Source organism: Bos grunniens, chromosome 29, assembly GCF_055505025.1.
Source record: "Bos grunniens cultivar Pamir isolate PY7600 chromosome 29, Bosgru_T2T1.0, whole genome shotgun sequence".
NCBI lineage: Eukaryota > Metazoa > Chordata > Mammalia > Artiodactyla > Bovidae > Bos > Bos grunniens.
Window position 1 is genome coordinate 187,081 of NC_141193.1, and position 26,657 is coordinate 213,737.

At 49.4% G+C, this 26,657-nt stretch overlaps 2 pseudogenes; one reads left to right on the plus strand and one right to left on the minus strand.

Moving 5' to 3' along the window:
* Positions 1 to 2,282: 2,282 nt before the first annotated feature.
* LOC147341616 (protein-tyrosine sulfotransferase 2 pseudogene) lies at positions 2,283 to 3,367 on the plus strand (annotated as a pseudogene).
* A 5,289-nt stretch (positions 3,368 to 8,656) lies between these two features.
* On the minus strand, positions 8,657 to 25,854 carry LOC147341617 (ubiquitin-conjugating enzyme E2 variant 1-like; annotated as a pseudogene).
* Positions 25,855 to 26,657: the final 803 nt, after the last annotated feature.

Sequence of the window (26,657 nt, forward strand, 5' to 3'; positions counted from 1 at the left end):
TGCTGCCAAGTTGCTTCAATCGTGTCCGACTCTGTGCAACCCCATAGACAGCAGCCCACCAGGCTTCCCTGTCCCTGGGATTCTCCAGGCAAGAACACTGGAGTGGGGTGCCATTGCCTTCTCCAGATACAATGGTCAGCCGAGTTAAATTCACGCATTCCAGTCCGTTTCAGTTCACTGAACCCTAAAATGTCTATGTTCAGTCTTCCATCGTTTTTGACCACTTCCAATTTCCCTCTGAGAGTCGTTTCCTAGGCAGGTTGATAAGGAGTCTAGGGTCCCCAAGGAGAGAAGAGTCTGGAATTCTCAAGGAGGAAGAAAGAACAAACTTTCTTCCTTCTCTACATTCCTTAGGATTATATAACAATAATGTGTCCTGCCTGAAGACAGTCTCTGGATTAAATCTTCTGGCTAATTCTGTTATCTTAAAATGTAAATAATGGGAATAGGTCTGGTGAGGTCTTTACAACCTCCAGACATTCTTTGGATTCATTGGAGAGTATATAACTTCATTGCTAACATTAGCAAGGGGGTACTCTTTCTGCCCCCTTCTGATGCCTATGTCAGAAGCTTTCTCTATCTCCTTTATACTTTGATAAAATTTTATTACACAAAAGCTCTGAGCGAATCCCGGTGTCTTCGCGTGATTCAACAACAACCTTTCACCTTGATTCATGGCCCTAACATTCCAGGCAATATTGCTCTTTACAGCATCGGACTTTACTTCCATCACCTGTCACATCCACAACTGGGTGTTGTTTTTCCTTTGGCTCCATCTCTTCATTCTTTCTGGAGTTATTTCTCCCCTGATCTCTAGTAGCATACTGGGCACCTACTGACCTGGGGAGTTCATCTTTCAATGTCCTATCTTTTTGCCTTTCTGTACTGTTCGTGGGGTTCTCAAGGCAAGGATACTGATGTGGTTTGCCCTTCCCTTCTCCAGTTTAGTGTTAGTATCTGTGAAACAACCAAGGAGTGTGCAACAGACACTGCTATCTGTGTCCTTCCAGAGGAACTAAAGATTCTGTGACAGGTAGGTGATGGCTGAGTCACTGTTTAAATTGTTACCTGCTTTTCTGGCCCAACTGCTATTATTTTTATCACTACATAGTTACATCTTTTAGATTAATTCTTGAACCAGGCTTTTATGACTAACGCCTTTTTCTACAAATAAGAATCAGGTCACGTGGAAGGGCCTTTGTACCTGGGAGAGCCCCTGCAGGTTCCTGCTGGGTTTCATGACCAAGAGGGATTTATTCCAGAAATGCAACCATGGTTTAAGAATACAAGTCAATTAATAAAGTCAAAGTACTTAATACATGGTCCTAATAAATGAAGAAAAAACACTATGTGATTATCACAATTACTGCAGACAAAGCCTCTGACAAAAATCCAACAACATTTCATTTTAGAAGCGTTTCAAAAGGAAAAAGCACTTCTTTAACTTGATAAAGGACATCTACAGAAAAGGTACAGCTCACATCATACATAAAGGTGAATGACTGAAAGCTTCTCGAACCTGTAGACCGCTTTGGGAAGCACATGGTCATTTTCACAATATTGGTTCTTCCAGTCCAGGAACGTGCTGTATCTCTCTGCCTCTTTACGCCGTTTTTTCTTTCTTTCATCAGTGCCGTACAGTTTTCTGCTACAGGTCTTTTGTCTCTTTAGGTAGGTTTATTCCTAGGTATTTTGTTGTTGTTGTTGCTGTGGTGAATGGGATTGTTCCCTTAATTTCTCTTTCTGATTTTTTGTTGTGTATAGTGTATAGGAATGTATCCTTATCAAATTGCTGATGGCATTTTCCACAGAACTAGAACAAAAATTTTACAATTTGTTTAGTAACACAAAAGACCCCAAACAGCCAAAGCAATCTTGGGAAACAAAACAGAACTAGAGGAATCAGGCTTCCTCCAGGTGATTCCTTCCTGTAGGAATTCCTTCCTGGAGGAATCTGACTTCAGACTATACTGCAAAGTTACTGTAATCAAGACAGTATGGTACCAGCACAAAAACAGAAGCATAGACCAATGAAGCAGGGTAGAAAGCTCAGAGATAAACCCACACACCAGTGGGCACCTTATCCTTGACAAAGGGGCAAAAATATACAATGGAGAAAAGACAGCCTCTTCGATAAATGGTGCTGAGAAACCTGGACAGCTACATGCGAAAAATGAGATGAGAACGCCTCCTGGCCTCCCTACTGGCCCCAGAGGGAAGTCTCTGCGTGCGTGGGGCTGCAGTGACCTGTCGCTGATTGGTGGCCCCTCCCCAGGCCCAGCATGTGCCTGTCATGGCAGAGGGCACTCCTGGCAGCTGGCTCGCGGTGGTCCTGGTGGTGGCAGTCCAGCTGGGGCAGCAGGTGCCGGAGTGCCGGTGGTGCTGGGGTCCGTGGGGCCTCTGGCGGGCCGTGCAGTTGGAGCAGGAGGACTTGGGGATGGTGGGCATGAACTGCATGGAATTCCGCTGGGGCAAGGCCACGGCCCTCATCTTTGTGGGCGGCGTGCCCCAGGGTGGCACCATGCTGGACGCCCGTGCCAATGCACTGGGGAGAGGAGACCACATCATCCCCCACGTGCTGGCTGTGCACCAGGCCTGGTCCAAGTGAGGCTGAGAGAAGCTACAGCCGGATGAGGCAGGCATGACAGGCAAGGTGCTGGACACCGCCATGCAGGCCTTCATCCTGGAGGTGATCACCTAGCACCAGGAGCCAGCCTGCATCCTCTGCGACAAAGACTCCTTTCCCCTCAAGTCCTACATCAGCCTGTTGGCCTCTTCCCCAACTCCAAGTTCCTGCTGGTGGTGCAGGACAGCCTCTGTGTTCTCCCTGGTCACCCACAAGGTCACCATCGCTGGCTTCAAGCCTAGCAGCTACCACGACTGCCTCACCAAGTGGAGCAGGCCATCGAGGCGATGTATGCCCCAAGCATGGAGGAGGCAAGGACAAGTGCCTGCCATGTCCTATGAGCAACTGGTTCTGTACCCTTCGCGCTCCCTCAAGCTCATCCTCTGCAGCAACAGCATCCTATATCAGGACCACCTCATCTGCAAGCCCTGCAGCCCAAGTCCAAGATTGAGCTCCATATACCAGGTCCTCAAGCCTGTGAACCTGGAAGCTCTCTCCAAGTGGACTGGCCACATTCCTGGGGATGTGTTGAGGGACATGGGCTAGATGGCCCCCATGCTGGCCCAGCTCATCTATGACCCCTACGCAAACCCACCCAATTACTACGACCCCAGCCCCACCCCACAGTCATCAACCACACACACCAGGTCCTGAAACAGGGACTACAAAACACTGGTCAGTCTGAAAGGCTACTTTCAGGTAGACAAGAACAGCACCTCTTCCCACCTAAGAAGCTCGTGATTTCCAGATCTCTGCAAATGGCTTTGTTGCCAGGAGAAACTGCATTAGAGTGGAAACTGGACCTTTAATCCAAGCATATTATTTGCTGTTATATTAATCACCAAAACAGGACTCCTCATGAGGAAGGTATATGCATATGTTTGCAAAAGCTGAATTATTGAAAACTTACCTCTTCACACTCTACCTTAGGACCGTCTGGGGTAGAGAACCAAAAGTGTGGAAGTAGTCTGGTTTTTGAAACTTTGGTATTTTGCATTTTTCCCCTTGAAAACTTGTTTTAAGAAGTGGATTTGCAGGACTGCCTTGGTGGCTTTGCCTGCAGGGACAAGGCCCACCACCTGTGCCTCTCCTGTAGACTCTTATTTTTTAATTCAAAGAATCTACTTAAGAATTTAACATATGAGGTCTTCTTTGATTCTCCTTTTCTCTTTGGTTGACTCAGTTTCACAGAAGAACTATATATATAATTTGAATAAACCGAATGGGGGAAAAAAAACAGTTCCCAGCACCATACACGAAAATAAACTCAAAATGGATTAAAGACCTAAGTGTAAGGCCAGAAGCTATAAACCTCGTAGAAGAAAGCATAGACAGGACTCTCCGATAGGAACCGCGGCAAGGCCAGAAGCTATAAACCTCGTAGAAGAAAGCATAGACAGGACTCTCCGATAGGAACGGCGGCAGGCTTCCTTGAGCCGCCTCCTAGAGTAACAGAAGTAAAAGCGACGCCAACAACAAAAGGGACCGACGGCCAGACCTGGACGTGAAACAGCAGACCCGCGCAAAAGTGGGAAAGGCGCACACCAAGGCTGCGTACTGCCACCCTGCTTATTAAATCACGTCCAGAGCACATCACGCAAAATGCCAGACTGCATTAATCACAAGCTGGAATCGAGATTGCCAGGAGAAATATCAACAACCTCAGATATGCAGGTGATACAACTCTAGAGGCAGAAAGTGAAGAGGAGCTGAGGAGCCTCTGGATGACCGTGAAAGAGGAGAGTGAAAAAGCTGGCTTAAAACTCAACAATAAAAAGCTAAGATCATGGCACCCAATTCCAACACCTCAAGTAAATAGAAGGGGGAAAATTGGAAGAAGTGACAGATTTCATTTTGGGGAGGCTCCAAAATCACTGCAGATGGTGACTGCAGCCATGAAATTAAAAGACGCTTACTCCTTGGAAGGAAAGTTATGACCAACCTAGACAGCGTATTAAAAAGCAGAGACATTACTTTGCCAACAAAGGTCCGTCTAGTTAAGACTATGGTTTTTCCAGTAATCATGTATGGATTTGAGAATTGGACTATAAAGAAAGCTGATCGGTGAAGAATTGATGCTTTTGAACTGTGGTGTTGGAGAAGACTCTTGAGAGTCCCTTGGACTGCAAGGAGATCCAAACAGTCCATCCTAAAGGAGATCAGTCCCAGGTGTTCATTGGAAGGAGTGATGCTGAAGCTGAAACTCCAATACTTTGGCCACCTAACGCAAAGAGCTGACTCATTGGAAATGACCCTGATGCTGGGAAAGATTGAAGGCAGGAGGAGAAGGGGACGACAGAGGATGAGATTGTTAGCTGGCATCACGGACTCAACAGACATGAGTTTGAGTGAACTCTGGGAGTTGGTGATGGACAGCCTGGTGTGCTGCAGTCCATGGGGTCACAAAGAGTTGGACACGACTGAGCAAATGAACTGAACTGAACTGAACCTTCTGACTAATCTTGTTATCTTGAAACTTGTATACTGTGGGAGTGGGTCTGGTAAGAGCTTTCTATTGTTAGTTCTAACCTTGTTAATTTAAGATGCATGTTGTGAGAGTGGGTCTGATAAGAGTATACAAGGCCTTGGTAAGACTTGCAGGGGGGCACTCTCCGCCCGCTTCTGATTCTATGTCCGAAGGGTTCTCTGTCCCTTTTCAGGGCTTCCCTGGTGGCTCAGATGGTAAAGCGTCTGCCAGCAATGCAGGAAACCTGGGTTTGATCCCTAGGTCAGGAAGATCCCCTGGAGAAGCAAATGGCAACCCACTCCAGTGTTCTGGCCTGGAAAATTCCATGGACAGAGGAGCCTTGTAGGCTACAGTCCATGGGGTTGCAAAGAGTTGGACACGACTGAGCGACTTCAGTTTCTTTCACTTTCATACTTTAATAAAACTCTGATACACAAAAGCTCTTGAGTTATGAAGCCTGGCCCTTGGTCCCGAAGCTAAATCTTCTTTGGAGATCAAGAATCCGACACCATTCACCACAAGCTATCAGGTAGCTAGTGAGAAATCTGCGCGACACAGGGAGCTCAGCCTGGGCTCTGAGATGACCTGGAGCAGGGGGATGGGGGTGGGGGAGGTTCAGGAGGGAGGAGACACGCGCGTACTCGTAGCTGATTCCTGCAGCTGTACAGCAGAACCCAACGTAACGTGGTAAAGCAATTGTCCTCCAGTTAAAAATACTAATAATAAAAAAGACTGAAAGGTTCCGCTGAGATCAGAAACAAGATGAAGCTGTTGCTTAAATCCGGCATCATTCTGAGGGCTCTGAGAAAGGCAGTGAGACAGAAAATGCAAAGGGAGGGGACACGCAGCTCAGAAGTGAAGCGCCTTGGGAACATCTCCACACGCAGATGACACGACTGTGTGTAGAAAATCCTGTGAGAAGCACAAAAGTCTATTAAAGAGATTAGCAAAGTTGCAGGTGACAAAATCAACGTCCAAAAATCACTAGCAATGATTAACCTAATGATTATAATTAAGAAAACAATTCCATTTGTAATAGTGTTTTTGAAATACTTGGTAAATATTTACCCAAGTAGGTGTTTGACTTGTATGCCGAAAACTACAGATCACCGCTGAAAGGAATTAGAAAAGCCTAAATAAACTAAAAGACACCTATGCTCACAGACCTGAGCTCTTAGGCAACACTCCACAAATGACCTTCAGTTTCAACACAATCAGTATCAAAATTCCCACAGTTTTTATTTTATTTTTTCCAGAAATGGATAGGCTGATCCTAAAATCCACATGGAATTGTCAGGCCAAAACAATCTTGAAAAAGAATAACAGAGTTAGGGGCTCATGCTTGCTTCCTGATTCAAAATTCACTACAAAGCTGCAGTTGTCGAGGCGCTGTGCTCCTGGCGTAAGACACACACGTGGGCTGTGGGACCGAAACTCGAGTCCATGATAAACTCATACGTAGACAGTCAAGGGAGGCAACCAGGCTGCCAGGACTGTTCACAGCTGGTGCAGGTGCGGGTATCCACATGGAGAGGGAAGAAGCTGGACCCTTGCCTCACAGTTCATACAAAACTAATGGATGCAGTGAGACAGGCCGTGACCTGGGGCCTCTTGATACAGGGCTTATACCTGGACCAACTTGTCCTAGAGCAACAAAGGAACAAGAAGGGACTAAGAGAGACCGCGTGCATGGGCACCTGGGGCCAGGAATGGACATGAAGACACAAAAAGGCTGGAACACAGCTGCCCGTGCAAAAACCGCGCCCTCCCACGAGCCCTGCGTGCAGAGCCAGCAACGGGGCAGGCCGTCGAAGCTCCCCGCAGGCCGGCCCACCCACCGGTCCACACCCTCACCCACCGAAGGGACCAGCTCGCCCCATCTGGGGGCGAACATGGGCCCCTGTTGCTTGTGTCCGCTCCCTCCTCCTGAAGCAGGGGCCCCAGTAAAGCCATGCCTCGATTCCTCGTCTGGCCGTGTATCAACTTCTACAATTAAAGAGTCCAGGAGCCCGGGTTGGCAACAGCAGGACCTAGAATAAAAGCTGAGCCGCAGACGGTTAGAAAGAAAGACAGCGTGACTTTGGATCGGGCAATGGCCCCTGAACTACATGACAAGCAACTAAAGAAAACAGAGATAAATTGTGGTTTGCCAAATTAAAAATGTTTGTGCCTCAAAGGACACTCAAGAAGGTGAAAAGACAATCTAAAAAATGGGAGACAGTTTGGAATTCATGTATCTGACGAGGGACTAGTATTCAGCATATGAAAGAACTGCAATTCAACAACAGCAAGACCCACAGACCAAGGAGTCAGTGGACAAAGGCCAGAGCAGACATTTTCCGAAGACACGTGAACAGCTGGTGAGCAGAAGCCACGCTCGGCACCGCTGGCGGGCAAGGACGTGCCCATAAACCACCACCAAGGGGACAGCTGCTGTGGTTTTATACGACCCAGCGCTTCCACTCCAAGATGCAGACCGAAGAGAACTGAAATCTGTGGGTACAGAAAACCTTGACCACAAATGTTTCTAAGCATTATTCATAATAGCCAAAAACTGGAAATAGTCCAATGTCCATAGGTTGATGAAGAAAGAAAAAAAATATGGTATCCTCTTACAGTAGCACATTAACCAGCCATAAAGAAGTGGAGTTCTGACGCAGCCTACAGCATGGATGAACCTTCAGAACGCTGTGCTCAGTGAAACACTACAGAAACAAAAGGCACATAATTTATATGAAACACCCCGAAGAGGAGAACCCATGCTGAGAGAGCAGACTGGTGTTTGAAGGAAGAGATGAGTTGAAGGGACGAGGGAGGACCACCTAAAGGGAAGGAGAAGGCGATGCTCCCACTCCAGTGCTCTGGTCTGGAGAATCCCACGGACGGAGGAGCCTCGTGGGCTGCAGTCCATGGGGTCGCTGAGTCGGACACGACTGAGCGACTTCGCTTTCACTTACCTAAGGGAATGGGGTTCCCTTACCCTGAGGCGGGCGGGGAGAGTGGCTGCTGGAGCTGGACCGTGGCGCTCTAACATCACACCAAAAACGTGCTGGCGAAGCTCACTTGTGCGCTTTCTGAGGGTAAAACAAAAATGCTCTGTTCTGCAACTTTCAGGTGATTAAAAATAAGCCATATAACCGATAAATGAAAGCGCACGGAACCAAAGGCCTGAGTGTCACCGCAGCGCTGCAGGCGGGCCATCCTGTCTACAGACCCGCCCCTGGGGAGAAGCTGCCGGAGGCTCAGCTTCGGCCCCTCTCCAGCCAGGAGCAGGGGGCCTGTTGAGGGCCCGAGGCCGCGGGGGAGCCTCACCCCATGCGGTTGAGGACGCAAGCCTGCGCAGGCACGACCACTCAGCCTGTGGGTGTCTGTCCTGCCCATGCTGACCCCGCCCTCTGATGGCCCAGCATGCACATCAGCTCGGCCGAAGGACGGCCTGCTGGGTCAGTGCCGCCAGCAGGAGCGCAGAGCACACAAGATACCTCCACAAGGAGGGCTTAACAGGGGCGCCGGGGTGCAGAGCACAGCTGTCCCAGGGAGATAGGAGATGAGGAAGTTCAGGGTCAGAACACCAGGCCTCGGGGCGGTGTGGGGGCCGCTGGGGCACCTGAGGCTGGCCTGGGAGCCTTGCCCCAACGGGACCCAACCAGTGGGATGGCCTTGCTCCTAACAGGAAGGTCCAGGCCTGGCCATCACCTCCCACAGCCTCACGCACAGGTGAGGACAGAGACAGGAGAGCACGTGGCCCTGCGGTCTGAAGAGAGCAGAGGCCTGGCCACAGAGCCGACCCGCCCTGTCCCTGAGGAAGGGGCACAGCCCCAAGCCCAGAGCCGTCCTGGAGCCACCCCAGGTCCCATGAGAAGTGAGGGGGGGACGGGGGAGGCAGGAAGGCCAGGCTGCACAGACATGCAGGCCCAGGGCTCCCAGCGGCTGCCAGACGCCCAACAGGCGTCCTGCCTCCACACAGCCGGCCTGGTCCCACTCCTCCAGCCCTTGGGGGACCGCGGGAGGCTCCTCAGGGCAGGCCACACGGGCTGCTGGGTGCTGACCTGCAACCAGGAAGGACCCAAACCCCGCCTGGAGCGGGGACTCAGGACTGGGGGGCCAGTGCCCCTCAGAGGGGAGGCCTGTGTGGCTGGGGGGCTGGCAGTGGGGGCGGGGCTCCTCTGGGCCTGGGGGTGAGGCTGAGTGGGGCCTGGCAGGGGCCTCGAGTGGGGACAGTGGGCGCTGCAGCAGGCTTGAGCCTGAGACCCCCAGGCTGGGGAAGGGTCCCAGCCCCAACCAACCCCTAAATAGGGAGCAGCTGTTGCTGAGACTGGGCCTGACTCTGGTGAGACCCCAAATGTGCCTCTTTGGCACATTGATTATTTTAAGCTGTGTGGATGAAAAGTGTCATCTGCCCCATCAGGAAGCAAAGGTCGCTGCAGACCTGAAGGCCTCACCCTGCAGCCCCTCAGGGTGGAAAAGCAGGCTGCTGCCCAGACAGCTGGGAGGCATGTCAGGGGAGTGATTTCACAGGGGCCAGAGTCTTGCATGTTCTTATGGCAGAAAGTGAAGAGGAACTAAAAAGCCTCTTGATGAAAGTGAAAGTGGAGAGTGAAAAACTTGGCTTAAAGCTCAACATTCAGAAAACGAAGATCATGGCATCCGGTCCCATCACTTCATGGGAAATAGATGGGGAAACATTGGAAACAGTGTCAGACTTTATTTTTCTGGGCTCCAAAATCACTGCAGATGGTGACTGCAGCCATGAAATTAAAAGATGCTTACTCCTTGGAAGGAAAGTTATGACCAACCTAGATAGCATATTCAAAAGCAGAGACATTACTTTGCCAACAAAGTTTCGTCTAGTCAAGGCTATGGTTTTTCCTGTGGTCATATATGGATGTGAGAGTTGGACTGTGAAGAAGGCTGAGCACCGAAGAATTGATGCTTTTGAACTGTGGTGTTGGAGAAGATGAAGGAGATCAGCCCTGGGATTTCTTTGGAAGGAATGATGCTAAAGCTGAAACTCCAGTACTTTGGCCACCTCATGCGAAGAGTTGACTCATTGGAAAAGACTCTGATGCTGGGAGGGATTGGGGGCAAGAGGAGAAGGGGACGACAGAGGCTGAGATGGCTGGATGGCATCACTGACTCGATGGACGTGAGTCTTAGTGAACTCCGGGAGTTGGTGATGGACAGGGAGGCCTGGCGTGCTGCGATTCATGGGGTCGCAAAGAGTCGGACACGACTGAGCGACTGATCTGATCTGATCTGATCTGATACGAAGAAAAGGGCTAACTTCTCTAAATTGAGACATTGAGTTTTCTTTCATTAACAGAATCTTTTGATGTTCCAACTACCTGGTTTTACTGCTCAAACTCCTATAAATTCTGCCCCTCCCTTCATCTCTTTGGAGCAACCTGTCAGTGGCTGTGCCTTTTCGGTATAATGTGATAGTTACAGATCTACAGGATTCTTTCCTCACCATTCCCCTGGCCCTCCAAGATTGCAAGCTGTTTGCCTTCAGTCTCCCTTCAGCTAATTTTAAACAGCCCTATAGAAGGTTTCAATGGAAGGTTTTGCCTCAGGGAATGAAAAATAGCCCTACCTTGTGTCAGAAATTTGTAGACCAAGCTGTGCAAAATGTTAAAGATCTATATTTGATACATTATATGGATGATATTTTGGCAGCTTATAAGGACAGAGCCTTGTTGCAACAAATTTTATCTGAATTGATTGAGGCCTTGGAAAGCTGGGGTTTAAAGATAGCTCCAGATAAGATACAAGTTCAGTTCAGTTCAGTAGCTCAGTCGTGTCCGACTCTTTGCGACCCCATGAATTGCAGCATGCCAGGCCTCCCTGTCCATCACCAACTCCCGGAGTTCACTCAGACTCACGTCCATCAAGTCAGCGATGCCATCCAGCCATCTCATCCTCTGTCATCCCCTTCTCTTCCTGCCCCCAATCCCTCCCAGCATCAGAGTCTTTTCCAATGAGTCAGCTCTTCGCATGAGGTGGCCAAAGTACTGGAGTTTCAGCTTCAGCATCATTCCCTCCAAAGAAATCCCAGGGCTGATCTCCTTCAGAATGGACTGGTTGGATCTCCTTGCAGTCCAAGGGACTCTCAAGAGTCTTCTCCAACACCACAGTTCAAAAGCATCAATTCTTTGGCGCTCAGCCTTCTTCACAGTCCAACTCTCACATCCATATATGACCACAGGAAAGACCATAGCCTTGACTAGATGGACCTTTGTTGGCCAAGTAATGTCTCTGCTTTTGAATATGCTATCTAGGTTGGTCATAACTTTCCTTCCAAGGAGTAAGCGTCTTTTAATTTCATGGCTGCAGTCACCATCTGCAGTGATTTTGGAGCCCCCCAAAAATAAAATCTGACACTATTTCTACTGTTTCCCCATCTATTTCCCATGAAGTGATGGGACCGGATGCCATGATCTTCGTTTTCTGAATGTTGAGCTTTAAGCCAACTTTTTCACTCTCCTCTTTCACTTTCATCAAGAGGCTTTTTAGTTCCTCTTCACTTTCTGCCATAAGGGTGGTGTTGTCTGCATATCTGAGGTTATTGATATTTCTCCCAGCAATCTTGATTCCAGCTTGTGCTTCTTCCAGTCCAGCGTTTCTCATGATGTACTCTGCATAGAAGTTAAATGAGCAGGGTGACAATATACAGCCTTGACGTACTCCCTTTCCTATTTGGAACCAGTCTGTTGTTCCATGTCCAGTTCTAACTGTTGCTTCCTGACCTGCACACAGATTTCTCAAGAGGCAGGTCAGGTGGTCTGGTATTCTCATTTGCTTCAGAATTTTCCACAGTTTATTGTGATCCACACAGTCAAAGGCTTTGGCATAGTCAATAAAGCAGAAATAGATGTTTTTCTGGAACTCTCTTGCTTTTTCCATTATCCAGCAGATGTTGGCAATTTGATCTCTGGTTCCTCTGCCTTTTCAAAAACCAGCTTGAACATCAGGAAGTTCACGGTTCACGTATTGCTGAAGCCTGGCTTGGAGAATTTTGAGCATTACTTTACTAGCGTGTGAGATGAGTGCAACTGTGTGGTAGTTTGAGCATTCTTTGCCATTGCCCTTCTTTGGGATTGGAATGAAAACTGACCTTTTCCAGTCTTGTGGCCACTGCTGAGTTTTCCAAATTTGCTGGCATATTGAGTGCAGCACTTTCACAGCATCATCTTTCAGGATTTGAAAGAGCTCAACTGGAATTCCATCACCTCCACTAGCTTTGTTCGTAGTGATGCTTTATTTTTTTTTTATTTTATTTTTAAACTTTACAATATTGTATTGGTTTTGCCAAATATCGAATTGTGTAGTGATGTTTTCTAAGGCCCACTTGACTTCGCCTTCCAGGATGTCTGGCTCTAGGTGAGTGATCACACCATCGTGATTATCTGGGTCGTGAAATCTTTTTTGTACAGATCTTCTGTGTATTCTTGCCACCTCTTCTTTATATCTTCTGCTTCTGTTAGGTCCATACCATTTCTGTCCTTTATCGAGCCCATCTTTGCATGAAATATTCCCTTGGTATCTCTAATTTTCTTGAAGAGATCTCTAGTCTTTTCCATTCTGTTGTTTTCTTCTATTTCTTTGCATTGATTGCTGAGGAAGGTTTTCTTATCTCTTCTTGCTATTCTTTGGAACTCTGCATTCAGATGCTTATATCTTTCCTTTTCTCCTTTGCTTTTCGCTTCTCTTCTTTTCACAGCAATTTGTAAGGCCTCCCCAGACAGCCATTTTGCTTTTTTGCATTTCTTTTCCATGGGGATGGTCTTGATCCCTGTCTCCTGTACAATGTCACGAACCTCATTCCATAGTTCCTCAGGCACTCTATCTATCAGATCTAGGCCCTTAAATCTATTTCTCACTTCCACTGTATAATCATAAGGGATTTGATTTAGGTCATACCTGAATGGTCTAGTGGTTTTCCCTACTTTCTTCAATTTAAGTGTGAATTTGGCAATAAGGAGTTCATGATCTGAGCCACAGTCAGCTCCTGGTCTTGTTTTTGTTGACAGTATAGAGCTTCTCCATCTTCGGCTGCAAAAAATGTAATCAATCTGATTTCGGTGTTGACCATCTGGTGATGTCAAACCTCTGGCCTCATGTTTTTGTAAAAGTATAAAAGACAATCTTACACACGGAATAAACAGGCAGTTCATAGAAAACTGAGGCTGTCTCATTGGCCGCCACCATCTCTTCAGGTTTAATCCCTGGTTGCTGGAGTTGGACTCCGGCAAGAGACGTCCTGGGGCTTGTCCTCGAGGTGGAGAGTGTTATGCTTGGGTTCCCACCACAGGTCTAGGTTCTCAGGGGTGGGGACCCCTACCAGGAAATAACAGGGGGCAGAGTTGCCTGTCTGATTTAGAAACCAGGGTGTGGTTTTTTGGTTGTCCAGAACAGAACATGGATTTTTGAGACTGGTTAATGGCATCTGAGGAGAGAGTCATGTCAGGGAATAGTTGTAGCAGGTCAGTTCTGCCAGAACCTCTAGTTCCCAGTCTTTGGGCTAAGTCATAATACCCCAGAGCAGTTTCCAGATCCTGGTTTTCTCCATCAGTTCTGAGACTGAAGGCTATTCCACATCTTGAGTTGTCCAGCTCCCCCACAGACACCCCTGCAAGGGAGTCACTTTTGAAACAGATGGGGAAGGTTACTTGGGGAATGTTAGTCAAGAGAGAAAAGAAGGGGTTGGGTGGGATTGCAGATGTTATCGTGGGAGGAAATATAGACAGCTGTTGCTGATACCAAGTCATGAAGTTTTCCTCCCCTTTTACCCAAAAGGTTATGCCATGACTAGAGGGGTACGTTGAGTGGTAGCATGTAGCTGGGCTGGAAGGGCTGGCCGCTGACACCCTGGGATATGTGGGACATGTCCTCACCTTCCGCTGCTAATGGGGTAGGAAGGTTAAGGCGAGTCGTGTGTGGTTTGCAAGTGTACAGCCCACTCCAGTGTTCTTGCCTGGAGAATTCCATGGATAGAGGAGCTTGGCAGGCTACGGTCCAGGTTGTAAAGAGTCAGACACGACTGAAGATTCGGACATGGCTGAAGAATCTGATGCGACTGAAGAGTCTGACACAAGGAAGTGACCAAGCAGACGCCCCACTAAGGGAGAGGTTAATAGCTGGGCAGGGAGGCACAATCCGGAAGAAGAGGGGCTTCACAGGACGCATTCACTTCTCTGAGGGAGGCTGGATGGTGTTTCGCCTGAACAAGAGTCTGAGTCCCCAACAGGCTCACAGGAATAGCTGGCCTCTGGCTTTGGGGTCTCAGTCCCCATCTCCCGCTCCTGTGGACTGTAGGGTTTTACTCTAGAACTGTGGGCCCCAGCAAAAGGTGCCGCACCTCTACAGCAGTCGAGGTCACGGAAACAACCGGGGTGGCCTGGCCCATGTCTCTGGCAGCTGGTTTGGACTCCCTTTCTCTTGCCTGGTCTTCACTAATATTTGGTCCCCCGGCTCTACTTGGGGGTTTTTCAGTCTTCCTGCGGTTTAGGGAGGACTTGCTTTCCATATCATTGGAGTCCTTGCTGAAACCTTCCTAGATCAATTATAGTTTTAGGAGTGCATTGGTGTTCTCGTCAAAAAACAAATCAGAAGTTAAGAAGGGACATCCATACATCATTTCATAAGGGTTTAATAATGACGGCCATTTGGGGCTGCACGCGCCCTCGTGAGGGTTACGGGCAGCATGTGGAGCCACTTATCATGTGCTTCTTGACTTAGTTTGGCCAGAGCTCTTTTAAGTCTGGTTGGCCCGCTCTACCTTCCCTGAGGCTTGAGGCCTCGTGGATGAGTGGGAGTGGTGTTTGAATCCTAAACATGTGGCCAACTTCTGGGATATCATGGCCACAGATGATGGCCCACTGTGGCTCTGAGTGATCAAGGCAGCCGAAACCTCGGTGCTGTCTCCTTTAGCAGGGCTTTACAGACTTCTGTCACTCTCTCTGTCCTACTGGGAATGCTTCAGACCATCCTGTGTCAGCAAAGATTAGCACATGAGAGAATCCTTGGGTCTTGCCTGGCTGTACATCCACCTGCTGGTCCTCACCTGGGTATGATCCCTGATGCTGGACAGGTTTAATTAGGGGAGGTGGCAAGGGTCTGGCTTTGGAGTGGTTTCTTAGGTATCACAGTTCCGTGTGGTCTGCCCAATATCTTCAGCCACTGGAGGTGGTAGAGAACGGGCTTGAACAAGGTTTCCAGGTGATCTCTTCCAAAATGGGTACTTTTGTGTAAAGAGTTAATAATTTTCCAGACTTGAGAGTCAGGGAGTGTTATTTGCACCTCGTCCGTCTGGAACCACCCGTGTGACCCCATCTCCCAGCCCCGCTCGGCACACAGGAGTGTTCCCCTGGGGTATTACTTGGAGTCAGGGTTTCCTTGGGGAAAAGCAGGCAGATGGCAGTGATGCGGGAGCTGCTCTAGCAGCTCATTTTGCCCCCTGGTTAGTTTTCCTGTTCCCTTGGGCCTCCTTTTCTTCTCTCTCTCGGTGACCCTTGCATAGATGACAGCTACTTGAGCAGGAAGTTTGGCTGCCTCCAGGAGCCTGAGAATGAGCTCTTTGTGTTTAGTAAGAGAGCTTCGGGCACTGAGTGCTCCCGCTCCTCCCAGGCACGCAGGATGAGGAAAGCACGCTTAGGGTCTGTGTAGATCCTCTGTCCTTCCCGAAGTCCAGAGCTCTCCTCAGGGCAAAAAGTTCAGTTTTCCGGGCCGAGGTGCCTGGGGGCGGAGATCGACTTTCCCTGGTTTCTTCCAGGCTCACTGAGGCGTGTCCTGCCTTCCTCTCCTCTCTCCACAAAAGCACTGCCATCTGCGCAGCCTTCCTCCTCGGGGTCGGAGAAGGGTGTCTCAGGCAGGCCAGGGTGAGGAGCGTCATTTGCTTATGGCTTGCATGCATTGCTGGTCCAAAGAGGAAGTATGGGGATCTGGAGTCAATGTGGCTGGATTTAAAGTCTGACACCCTTAACCACACTTCTGGAGTGTCAGGGAGGAGGGCATGGTGTTGGCTGGTCCTTGCCCCTGTCGCTCACTGTGCCTTTTAGTCTCCAAGACTGCTCGCACCCGGTGACGTGTATACACTGTGGCGGGCTGACCCAGGGTCAGCGTTAACCACAAGAGCGATGCCCTGCTGCCTGGCCGCAGGGGGCCACCCTCTGGCTACCTGGTCTAGTTGCTTAGAGAGGTAAGCCATGGGTTGTAGTACAGGCACACACCCTCCTCTGCCCCCATCCACATTTGTCCTAACATCCCGAGAGCAGTTCCTACTCTCTCAGAGACATACAGCCTGAAAGGCTTTTCCATGTTGGGAGGCCTACACCTCCCGAGTTCAGGAGCTGGGATGCCAGCCTCTTCCAGGGCATTAAAGGCAAGCTTGCAGGTCTCATCCCAGTTAAGTGGCCCTTCTTCTTTCCCTCTTAACTTTTCATGTAGGGGTTGGACCAGATTCCCATAACCAGGAATCCAGGTCCAGGAAAACCCAGTCATTCCTAAAAATGCCCTAAGCTGTTTCCTTGTTTGGGGATAGGTGGTATTTAAGATGAGGGTTTGGGGGTCGAGCATTCTTTTCCCCTCTGTAATTATAAATCCACAGTGTCTTACTTGGGTTAAACTAATCCAAGCTTTCTTAGGGGATACTCAATATCTCTTTTCATAGAGAACATTTAAGGTTTTAATTGTATCCATTTGAGAGCTGGTAAAATCTGTGCTATGAGCAAGTCACCTGCCCATTGTGTTATTGTCTGCAAGGAGGTCCAACCAGTCCATCCTAAAGGAGATCAGTCCTGGGTGTTCACTGGAAGGACTGATGCTAAAGCTGAAATTCCAGTACTTTGGCCACCTCATGCAAAGAGTTGACTCATTGGAAAAGACCCTGATGCTGGGAGGGATTGGGGGCAGGAGGAGAAGGGGATGACAGAGGATGAGATGGCTGGATGGTATCACCGACTTGATGGATGTGAGTTTGAGTGAACTCTTAGTTGGTGATGGACAGGGAGGCCTGGCATGCTGCAATTCATGGGGTCGCAAAGAGTCAGACACAACTGAGCGGCTGAACTGAACTGAAGGTTAACTCTCTTAGTTTTTTCCCCAAGGACATTCCGAAAATATGAGGGCTATCTCAAAACCCCTGTGTTAGTTGAGTCCAGCAAACTCGTATGGCCTCCCTGGTCCCTGGGTCCCTCCACTCAAAGGCAAAGATCTCTGGGGATGCGGGATAGAGAGGAATGCACAAGAAAGCGTCTGTCAGGTCCAGGATTCAAGTACTTAGCAGTTCCTGGGACCTGGGATAGGAGGGTATGTGGGTTCAGGACTATGGGGTGGATGGCAACCACAGCCTCATTGACTGCTCCTAGGTCCTGCATGCATCGATAAGATCCACCCAGTTTCTTAACAGGCAGGACTGTGTGAAACAGGGAGACTCACAGGCAAATACGATTCCAGCATCCTGGTCCGTGGTAACTAGCGGTCTAAAGCCGTCGAGAGCTTCTGGTTTTAAGGTCTTTTCCAGGGGTAGGAAGCACTTGGCCTCAGGAGAATCTCTACTGGTGAAATATTTACGGCTGGCCAGGGGCAGGAGACGCCCCACACCTGGGTTTGACCTCATCTGAGAAAGGTAGGGACTCTCCCTCTTCTACGTCTGACTGCAAGTGTTCAGACGCCAGACAAAGGAAATTATTTGTTTCTAACTTCCCCAGGTCACTGTGGTCTGGAGGTGGCAAAGCAGGCCTCTCCCAGTGGGGAGCAGGGCCACTGGGGACGCACAAGGAGGGGTGGGTCCCTGGCCAGTCGCCCACCGTATAATGGAGGGGCTTTGGGGTTCTCCATCTATCCCATTGCCATTTTAGTCAGGGAGTCTAAGGTCCTGATCAGAAAGGAAGAGCAGAGAAGGCAGCCCCCGTATCCTTGCCTTCTCTTTGCACAGTCACCCAAGGGTCGAGAGGAGTGATCTGGAGCTCACCATTCTCGGGGGCTTCTCGAGCCACTGGGCACCGTCAGTCCCAGTCGCCCAGGACTAACACAGCAGGTGCAGGGGTCTCCACACACCTCCCCTTAGGGCGATATGGACTCTCCCTTTCCAGTGCCCATCCTCTTTGCAGTAGGCACTCTGGGGATGGATCCTTAAGATTCTTTTTCTTTCTCACTTTTCCTGTGACTCGCATAGTAGTAGGGTGAACCAAGGCTGAGATTTTAGTGTGTTGGCTAAGGCTTAGATCTGCTTCTGTGTCTTAGATCTGATCTCTTATCTTGGACCCTCCTGTTCTTTCCAGCTTCTCTTTCCTCCCTTTCGGCTTTCTCCTCCAGGTCCCTACCCAAAACTGTCCTATTTGCCTCCTCTGCCAACTCAGAGACTGGCGTCTCTGGTCCTTTTTCTAGTTTTTGCGATTTTTTCCTTATATCCCAGGCTGCCTGGGTTATGAAGGAATGGGCTAACAAGACTCTACTTAATACTTTTTAGGTCTTCCTGCCGAAGAATTGATGCTTTTGAACTGTGGTGTTAGAGAAGACTCTTGAGCATCCCTTGGACAGCAAGGAGATCCAACCAGTCCATCCTAAAGGAAATCAGTCCTGAATACTCATTAGAAGGACTGATGCTGAAGCTGAAGCTCCAATCCTTTGGCCACCTGATGTGAAGAACTGATTCATTGGAAAAGACCCCATGCTGGGAAAGATTGAAGGCAGAAGGAGAGGGGGACGACAGAGGATGGGATGGTTGGATGGCATCACTGACTCGATGGACATGAGTATGAGCAAGCTTCGGGAAGCCTGGCGTGCTGCAGTCCATGGGGTCACAAAGAGTTGGACACGACTTAACTGAACTGAATTAAGGTCTGCCTGGGTAAAATTTTTAAAGACCACTGTGAGCCTTTCCAAAAAAGGACTGGATTTTCACTCTCGCCCTGTATAACTTCTTTTTTCTTACTATAATCAACGCCCTTCTGGACGCCCAGGCCATTCCCTGTAGCAGGTAAGCAGTGAGGTGTCTTAGGGACCCTCTCCTTGCCCTTGCATTGGGATCCCAATCCAGCTCTGTAGAGGCGACTGCCTCTTCTGCCAGGGCCAGACTGGCATCTGCACACTGTCACCAGTTCAGCTGCTTTTCTAGCCTGATCTAGGATTCTAGCTTTTTCTTCATCATTACAACACTGGGTGAGAATGACCATTACATCCCTCCAGGTGAGGGAGAAGTTGAGACTAAGACGCTTGAATCTGTCCCTAAAGTTTTGGGGGTTTTCAGAATATGAACCCAGTCGCTCCCTACACTGCATAGTATGTTGCATAGAAAAGGGAACGTGAACTTGCATGGCTCCCCTTCCCCGTCTGGTAGCTCTCTTAGGAGACAGATTTTGTCGGAGAGTAATCTTTCCTTCTGTGGTGGGCAAAGCTTACTACCTGATTGTAATCCCATAGGGGAAAGGGGCGTAGGGAAGCGGAGCTGGGGTGACCCTGCGGGACTTTCCCTCAGTCTCGTGACTTCCAGGGCTGCCTGAACTTCCCTTTCCCTGTTCTCTCTGTCCAAGCTGAGGGGGTCAGGAGAAGGGCAAGGGGGTCCTTGGCTTCGGACCTCGCCAAAAGAACTTTGAAAAAGCCTTTGTTGCGGTCTCTGAGCTTGCATTGTCTCCTTTTCTGGGAATCCTGGTAGAGGGCCATTAAGGCCTGGACATTGGGAACCTCCTTTTATTTACCCTCGAGTTTGCAGTATAGACTGAGCTACAAAATGGTGTTAAATCCAAGTCCCCCTGACTGGGGCCATTTCCCCCTCCTCCCAGGAAGTGAGTAGGCCAGTGTCAAGTATAATGTTTCGTATGTTTTCTTCTTTTTAGTCCATTCAGGTGGTATCCTTCCCAGTGGGCCCAAAGACAACCCAGTGGGGTGTGTAAAGGGAAGCTGGGCTCGTTTCCCATTTCGATGGTGGTCTAGCCTATGTCCTGTCACCAGGGGACCAGTATGGGGTGGACGCGCCTGTGTCTGACTTGAGGCTGTAAGCTCTCTCCTGGTCCCAGATTGCTTGATGGTATATGTGCCAAAGGAAATGCTCAGTGGTGAGCACAATCGGTGGGGATGTAGGGCTTGTCCTGAAAGGCTAATGAACCCCTAGGCGTACGTCTAGGGTATTAACTTTCCCCCAAGACCAGGTGAGACTGTGCTGAGCCTTGTCAGTCACTTCCACTTGGAAGCACTCAGCCAAACGAACAATCAAGTGACTAAATTGATAGAAACAGGGCGCCTGATGGAGGGAAAATCGCCTGATTTCCTCCCTGAGGACGGAAAGCACGGCTGACGGGTAAGAGACGCAGTCTCTCAGAAAATCTCTCATGAAGACTCAGAACTTCAGACGCCTGATGGAGGGGTTCCATTGCCTGATTTTCTCCCTGAGAACGGAAAGCACAGCTGACAGGTAAGAGACGCAGTCTCTCAGAAAATCTCTCACGAAGACTCAGAACTTCAGACCCAAATGTTGATTGAGTAAATGGAAATACTTTGGGTCTTCAAAGGGAGGGAAAGAGGCCCGGTTAAGTAAGAAGGAAGGAGACAGAGGAAAAAGGGGCTAGGGTTAGGAGAGAGAGGGAAAAAGGGGTGTCTTTACAGACATCTCCTGCCACCTGCAGACGCCCGGCATTATGGGGCTTTACCCGGAGCTTCCAGCAAAGGGAGGACTGGAGCTCGGCCCTACCAGTAACCAGAAACCAGACTGGAACCAGAACCAGAATTTGAGTTCTGTGCCAGCCAGAGGTGACCAGGCGCCAGCCCTCAGCTCAGGCTGAGCCCCTTCTACCAGACTCCTGCGTCCAGTGCCAGGGGACAAGGGGAAAAGTAGGGTAGCAGGCGTTGAACAGGAGGATGAGAGAAACAAAGGCATCCCCAAAGTCGCTTGCTTCTACCCGGTTAGGGCATCCAGACAGACGTCTGTGTCGGGAAGAGGCCAGGGACCAGAGTCCTGGTTGCGGCTGCTGGGTCTGGTTCCTCAGCAGGCAAGCTGGCCTTTGAGTGCCCTGAGGAGCTGGGACATCAGTCGCAGTAAAAAGGGGTCCCTTCATGGTTGCCAGTTGCTGCAGGAAAGGCGACCCCTTCCTGGGCTTAACAGTGGCTCTTGTCTAGCGCTCGGAATGAAGTTGTTCGGGGAGACGTGCTGACAAAGGCAGAGACTTGACTGGAAGACGGGCGCCTGGCGGGAGGGGACAGTCGGGACCACGGAGGACCGCCCTGCCGCGTGGCTGCAGTCTTGGGTTTTATGGTGACGGGGTTCGTTTCTGGGCTGTCTTTGGCCAATCACTCTGTCTCAGGGTCCTTCCTGGGGGAACACACGCTGCTCAAGACGGATGTCAGCAAGAAGGACTCTGGGAGGTGGTGGGACATGTGCGGTCCCTTTTCACCTGTCCTGAATCTTCCGGTTGGTGGTGCTTGTTAGTTCCGTGTTCTTTACTAGGATCTCCTGTCATAAAATAACTCACGCAAATGGTTACTATGGTGCCTGGCCAATATGAAGGGCTTTAATCGATGTGCTTTCTGTAACATTTATGCTGACGAGAGATAATGAAGCCCGTCAGGACTCTGTGGGCTCCTGGGCATGAAACCCTTTCTGTGTCCCCGGCTACGTGACCTTCCCTGAATTCAAAAGGGCAAGGTTGGACAGTTGCTAATCAGGGAAGAGAGGGGACTCAGCAGCAGTGTAGCCTGGTGTCAGGGTCCGGGTTCAGGGGTGCACAGCAGTGTCTTTGAGCTCCTTACAGAACTCAAACCCCCAACAAATGAAGATGTTAGCCTGACAAGCATCCTTCTTTCCAGAGAGCATTGCAGTTTGGTAACCCTGAGAACCAGAGACGCTCATCAGGGGACCACCTGAGGCCAGGTTAAAGGAGGCTAGCCCTACACACACCCTGGCCCTCCGCACAGCCGCACCCTTGATCCACTGCTACAAAACTGCCTCGGGGTCAGGACACAAGGTTTTGAGGGCACAGCCCTGCTGTGTCCCCCTTTGCCTGTTAGGCAATAAAGCTATTCTTTTCTACTTCACCAAAAACTCTATTTCTGAGATTCAATTCAGCACCAGTGTACAGAGGCCCAGTTTTCAGCATCAGTATTTTTGGTGGCAAAACCTGCTCCCCTTCAGTTTGAAGAAGAAAATACTTGTTGGGGATTTTCTGTGGCTCTGCCCCTCCGAAGCCTGGAGTTCGCAGGGGGAAAGGCTGGGGTGTCCCCTGAGCACTTTCCATCCCGCCCGCCTTCCTCTCCCTGACTGGGGCTGACTCGTCAATACCTGGAGTCTCTCTCTTTTAAAAAGGCCCAAGGGTTACTAGGATGAGTATGATTTTCACATCACCAGCTCCACAACGGCACAATCTGGAACAAAGCTCTCTCTTCCCAGAGATTTTCCAGGAAAAACCCAGGACTCTCCAGGAGCAGAGACTGGGGGGTGTTTGAGGGAGAAAGGAGAGGAAGGCAGGGACCCTCTGGTCAGTGGTCAGTTCGGTGGCGGCGGCACAGGCTCTTCCTTCCTTCCTTCCTCCTCCTCCTGCTCGGCTCCCAGCTGGACACCAGGAGGCTCTCCCTCGCCTTGCCCTCAGGCTTTGCTAAGGAGGAGGCCCTGCCTGGCAGCAGGGCTGGAGGACAGTCATTCGCATGCCCTCCCCCGCCCCCACCCCAGGATTCCCAGGAAATGGGAGCAGCTCCCCCAGAGCAGGAAGAGGAGACTTTAAAAAGAAAAACAACCCTTTGGCTGACATAGCATTTGACTGAGTCATCACACCAGATGGACCCAGAACAGTGAAAAATGTGGTCAACATAATCAACTCCCCACAATCAAATCTGCTGGTGCTGGGGCAGCAGACAGACCTTGGGAATGGAACAGGAGCACCCAGCACAGAGGGTGCTCTTGCATGGGGCGCCGATGAACTGGAATCTGAAACACACAAAACACCAAAGGAACTCGGTGACTCCCTCCTGACCTCGGGGATAGCTGGTGAAGGAAAAAGCGGAGGCCCAAAGTGCCGTCACCTGTGCTAAAGTCCACGCGTGCAAACCTCGCCTCCTACTCGACTGCAGTTCAGCCTTCCCCAGAATGTCCTAGGATTCCCTGGTCAGCACCGAGGAGGTGATGTGTCCTGTGGGTGCCCTCCATCCCTGGAAGATGAGGGACATCCGGCTGTTCCTCTCCCCTCCCCCCGCCCTCAAGAGGAGCCATCCCGCCCCAGTAGCCTTGCTTTCTTCAGCTAGTGATCTCCTTGCCCCATCTTCCTTCCTGTAAAATGTCCCACTTTGTGCTGCTCCTCTGAGCACCCTGGTGCTTGCTGGATGAGACGCTGCCAATTCATTAATTACCAAATAAAGTGGTTCAGTTCAGTTCAGTCACTCGGTCGTGTCCGACTCTTTGCAACGCATGGACTGCGGCACTCCAGGCCTCCCTGTCCATCACCAACTCCAGGAGTTTATTCAGATTCATGTCCATCGAGTCAGTAATGCCATCCAACCATCTTATCCTCTGTCATCCCCTTCTCCTCCTGCCTTCAATCTTTCCCAGCACCAGGGTCTTTTCAAATGAGTCAGCTCTTTGCATCAGTTGGCCAAAGGATTGGAGCTTCAGCTTCAGCATCAGTCCTTCCAATGAATATTCAGGCCTGATTTCCTTTAGGATGGACTGGTTGGATCTCCTTGCAGTCCAAGGGACTCTTAAGAGTCTTCTCTAACACCACAGTTCAAAAGCATCAATTCTTAGGTGCTTAGCTTTCTTTATAGTCCAACTTTCACATCCATACATGATTTTGTAAAGTGGTTAGAGCTTCAGATTTACTCAGTTAAATTTTGTTTTTTACATAACTAAGATTTAGAATCCAGACAAAAGGTGAATAAATTTGACTGCATAAACAGTTTTCAAAGTTGCATGACAAACACTCGTATAAACACTTGTACAAAGTACAAGTACTTGACAAATTAGGAGCAAATATTCAGAGCATACACTCAGAAAAGGTGCTTGTAACCCTGATGTGCCAAGAAGTCTGAAAGATGAGCAGGTAGATGGAGAAAATACACGAACAGACAGTTTATACTAAAAAATCCTAAACATATGAAAAAACATTGAAATCACTCATTAATAGAGCAATGCAATTAATATAAGACCAAGGTCTCACTTCTTACCTCTCAAAGTGGCAAAAAATTTAAAACTATGATAGCTCAGTTGGTAGAGAATCCGCCTGCAATTTTGGAGACCCTGGTTCAATTCCTGGATCGGGAAGATCTGCTGGAGAAGGGATAGGCTACCCACTTCAGTATTCTTGGGCTTCCCTTGTGGCTCAGTGGGTAAAGGTCCGCCTGCAATGTGGGAGACCTGTGTTTGATCCCTGGGTTGGGAAAATCCCCTGGAGAAGGGAACAGCTACCCCCTCCAGTATTCTGGCCTGGAGAATTCCATGGACTGTATAGTCCATGGGGTCTCAAAAAGTCAGACATGACTGAGCGACTTTCACTTTATGACTGGCTCTGTTGTTGAAACTGCCGAGAAACCAGCATCCTCATACAGCCCTGGGGAACCCCAAATGGTAAATCCTGAAATGGAATTGGGTCAGACAAAAATGTGTATGCACTCTCCTTTGACCAATAGCTCTGTTTTTAGGAACCTACCCTGAAGGTGGCTTTACAGGGGGTGCAGTGGTAGAGAATCTGCCTGCTAATGCAGGAGATGCAAGAGACATGGGTTTGATCCCTGGGTCTGGAAGATCCCCTGGAGAAGGGAATGGCAACCCATGCCTGTATTCTTGCCTGGGAAATTCCATGGACATAGGAGCCTGGAGGGCCATAGTCCATGGGGTCGCAAAGAGCTGGACACGACTGAGCACACACACATACCCTGAAGATGCGCTTCAAACAACGGGAAACAGATATGCAAAGAGGATTCACTGCAGACTTGTTTGTAACCACAAAACGTTAGGAACAACCTAAATGCCCACACTTCTGAGAGCGGCGTGCAGGCCCTGAAGAAAAAGGAGGAAGGTCACTCCAAGTGGGTGGTGTCACTTCCACGCACTATGTTAAGAGGAGAAGCACCGAGAGTCATCTATAGTAGTTCCTTTCTTTCTTTCTTTTTATAGCACAACTTATATATTTCACATGGACAAAAATTCGTATCATTCACAGTATCTTAAGATAAACTGCCTTTGAGTGGGAGCTTTCTTTCCAGTACTTTGAGGTCTACAAGACGAATCTAGAGAATTTACCACGTGGAAAATGAAGACTGCTTAAATCGGATGGGGGCAGGGGAGGCCTGTGGTTTTTCTTTTGGGTTGAGCTGTAACACTGTCCTTCAGGCGACTGAGGGAGTTTCATATTTGCTTTAGACATCATGAGGCGCCGAAGCTCTCGCAGGACAGCTTCAGTGCTACACTAATTCTGCCGTTTCGCCAGCACTGGCACGGCTCTTGGGTCCAGCAGTCCGTTAGAACTATTAGCTCCGTTCATGTTAATGTTTGTTACAAGTCTTACAAAGGGGGTGCTTCTGGGTATTTAGGTCCACATTCTATTTTAAGGCTGTATATTCAGTTTTCATAAATTGTTCTTGGAGGCCCAGTTACCACCCCGTCCATCTTGTAGGTGTCATGTCTTCGTCATCTTCTAGACTGCAGCTAACTGTGCCATCTCCTACTCCTTTCTGGCCTTCTTCGAGTTCTGCCAACAGTCGGAAATTGCGAGGGACTTTTACTCCCGAGCCCATGGTGGCTGCCATCTGGCGTCGCTGTCGCTCAAAGGCCGGCCCTTTCTTCACCCCCTCCCAGTTCCTTTCGTTTAAGAAGGAAGATGACATGTGTCTGCTCATTTGTGGAAAAGAGACACAGGGCAGAGTAGGGAAAGCTTGCCACATCTCGTGGAAAGAGGAAGTTGACAGGAAGCCACAGGCTCCCGGCAGAAAGGGCTGTGTGTGAGTGTGGCGCCTGGACTTCCCTCTAGCTGTGTGACAAATATGTAAATCTGTGTGGGTAAAACTGGGAAAGATCAGTTTTCATTCCAATCCCAAAGAATGGCAATGCCAAAAAATGCTCAAACTACTGCACAGTTGTACTCATCTCACACACTAGCAAAATAATGCTCAAAATTCTCCAAGCCAGGCTTCAATAGTACATGAACTGACAACTTCCAGATGTTCAAGCTGGATTTAGAAAAGGCAGAGGAACCAGAGATCAAATTGCCAACATCCACTGGATCACAGAAAAAGCAAGAGAACTGCAGGAGAACATTACTTCTGCTTCACTGACTACACTAAAATCTTTGACTGTGTGGATCACAACAAACTGCGGAAAATTCTTCAAGACCACCTGACCTGCCTCCTGAGAAATCTGTGTGCAGGTCAAGAAGCAACAGTTAGAAACGGACATGGAACAACGAACTGGTTCCAAACCAGGAAAGGAGTACATCAAGGCTGCATGCTGTCACCCTGCTTATCTAACTTATATGCAGAGTACGTCATGTGAAATGCCGGGCTGGATGAAGCACAAGCTGGAATCAAGATTGTCGGGAGAAATATCAGTAACCTCAGATGTGCAGATGACACCACCCTTATGGCAGAAAG